Source organism: Mauremys reevesii, linkage group 8, assembly GCF_016161935.1.
Source record: "Mauremys reevesii isolate NIE-2019 linkage group 8, ASM1616193v1, whole genome shotgun sequence".
Lineage (NCBI taxonomy): Eukaryota > Metazoa > Chordata > Testudines > Geoemydidae > Mauremys > Mauremys reevesii.
The window spans coordinates 71737405-71740627 of NC_052630.1; positions in this window are offsets into that span (position 1 = coordinate 71737405).

Here is a 3223-nt window from a genome sequence, read left to right on the forward strand (position 1 = left end):
TAGCAAATATATTAACTGGTTCTTTTTTATCACAAGTATTGATTTGTGTTTATTCCATAAACAGTTTACACAGGTTATTGTGTTCCAAAAAATGGCAAGACATTCAGTGGTAAATGCTCTGCGGCTTTGCAAAGTAGTCCCATGTGATATCCCAGCAATGTCATGGATTAAAATTAGAACTGGGCTGGCATTACATTTCACTTAATTGGAGTCTGTATCAGAGACAGACATTAGTAACACAGACAAGATTCGTAACCTCGCTCTGCTCTTGCACAGAAATCAATGAGTCGTGGAAAATCTGTGAATACATCAAATGATTTAGGTAAGTTCTAAAATGCTTCCATATGTCTGGAAGTGAATGTGGGGAGGAAATCAAGGGCAGGAGCTCTGGTTACAAGACAGAACATTTGCAGTTATTTTACAGCTAAAATTGGGAATGCACTTCTGAATGGCTAGCAGTTCATGATTGCTATTGTATTATCCTGTCTACGAGAGAGAAGTATAAGGGGTGGGGTCAAAATTTTCTACTTTCAGCTTTTCATAGTTTTCTCATTACATAATTACATCTGTTTAAAACAAAAGCCTATACTTGGGGCCTCGTGTTCCATGATTTCTGTAGCTGTGCAATTTACTGAAGAATTCACCCTCTGCCACAAAACAGTGGTCCAAAACCTAAGTTTTAATTTTAAAATAGATGGCCAAAAAACCTTCAAATTTTTAGTATTACAAGTAGCATTAGAAACCCCAGTCAGGGGTTGAAGATCCCATTATGTGAGGTATCATAGACACATAGCAAATACAGGTCCTGACATGACAAGCTTATAATACAGGAATTTGAACTGAATGTCAACTGCTGGAATGTTGTTTTCCCAGTCTCCAAACAACCTAAAATAATAGCTATGAGAAGCAGGAACTGACTGAGCTGTCTCAATGAGAGTTAACTCTGAAGCCTACTAATAATTTAAATTCAGTTATGAATCATTTAACAGAAACCTTTAGCTAATGTGTTTAGTCATGTTGGGTGCAAAGGCAGATATTGGGATGAGGAGCAGTGCGTAGCTGGTTACTGGTAAGGGCTATAGGGGTGGGGAATTAATCCCTGAATATACATCAAGACGTTTGTGTTCATACCCACATGGGGCTGGGAGGGAGAAGAAGATACATCCATTCTCCATTGCAAAAAAGCCTTAACCACTTTTTGGGAGCTCCAACACTAAAGTACCTCTCATACCTTCCTGGGCACCAACAGCCCCAGCTGTCAAAACCTCCATCTTCCCCCTCAACAGCTTCTATTCTTACAGCACAGTTAAGAATTAGCAGTGCAAAAATAGTTGGGCCAAATTCTCCTTTTTTACCTCAGTGTAGCTCCAGAGGAACGCCATTCTCCAGTCTATACTGTCTTTCCAATGAGGAGCCATGTTCAGTGTTCCTTTCTTCATACTTTTTCTACCTTTTTGTATTCTTCTAGATTGCTTTGATGTAAGTCCCCATATGCAATCTGGCTATTGGATACACCACTGCAATAATAAGAGAAAGGGAAAACATAGTAGGAATACTTATCAGCTTGGATGCAGAAATATCTAGCAAGTAGCCATCAAATACCAAATAGCCATCGTAGTGCAGCAGCTGGTTTGGCTCTGCCACATTTAAAAGGCCAGCTAAAAGAAAAGCATGCTGGGAAAGATGCCTTCAAACAAGTGACTCTACACTGGCCATTGGAAGAAAGATGCTTACAGGGAAAAGGTTGACATTCCACTTCCATTGTTGGAAAGCAAGCTGGCTGGCTGGCTGGCAAAACATTCTCAGGCTTTTCAGATTGGAGCTGGGTGTTTGAGACAGTATTCCTTCTCTCTCTTCCACCAAGTAGTAGGCATTTATAATTAAAAATTTGATGCAATGTTTAATGTGGTCTTAGCATTACTACATAGCCCTGCAAACCTATATGCCGACCCTGAACTCCAATCTAACCCTGCCCCAAACTTTGGGAGAGTTCAGAACCAGATCTGAACTTCACAGTTCTAGCCTATTGCTAGAATACAAAAACCCAGTACAAGAGTGGCTGAGAGGAAGCCTTCCAGACAGGAGCACAGGAATGACCAAGTGTCCTGCCTGCTGGGCACTAGTACCAGAATGTTCAGGAAGCCTTCGAACAGGCTATTATTAGTAGCCAGCCTATAGGGCAGCTTTCTTCCTAACCCCAGGCAATTAATGACTGACTGATCCCCTGATGCATAAAGGTTAACCCTTATACTTTTTATCTTGTTTTATGTCACTGTGGATGTTCTCACACTCTGTATTAGACTCTGACCTTTTTTGAATCCTACTAAGCTCTTGGACTCAATGATAGCTCATGGCAGTGAATTCCACAGGCTAATTCTGTGCTGAGTAGAATGTATGATCTTCTAGCTGGTTTTACCTTTTAACTTAATTGAATATTGGAATTGGAAAAGGGTCAGAAAATGTCAACAAAAATTATTAGGCGTATGGAATGGCTTCTGTATGAGGAGAGATTAATAAAACTGGGACTTTTCAGCTTGGAAAAGAGATGACTAAGGGGGGATATGCTAGAAGTCTATAAAATCATGACTGGTGTGGAGAAAGTAAATAAGGAAGTGTTATTTACACCTTCTCATAACACAAGAACTAGGGATCACCAAATGACATTAATAGGCAGCAGGTTTAAAACAAACAAAAGGAAGTATTTTTCCACACAACGCACAGTCAACCTGTGGACTCTTTGCCAGAGGCTGTTGTGAAGGCCAAGACTATAACAGGGTTCAAAAAAGAACTAGATAAGTTCATGGAAGATCAATCCATCAATGGCTATTAGCCAGGATGGGCAGGAATGGTGTCCCTAGCCTCTGTTTGCCAGAACCTGGGAATGGGCGGCAGGGGATGGAGCACTTGATGATCACCTGTTCTGTTCATTCCCTCTGAGGCACCTGGCACTGGCCACTGTCGGAAGACAGGATACTGGGCTAGATGGACCTTTGGTCTGACCCCGTATGGCTGTTCTTAGGTCTTATCTCCTTAGTCTAGTATTATGCGACGAGGTAACTAGGAACACATTATTAACTATTCTATATTTGTGACAGGAGTCAGTTGATGTGAGTCCCATCACAGCTCTGCTCACTGATTGATTGTGTTTAATTAATCAAACAGGCATATCATTTTTTTTACATTGATGTCTCCTTCTGGCATGTCCAGCTCATGTGTGGGATTA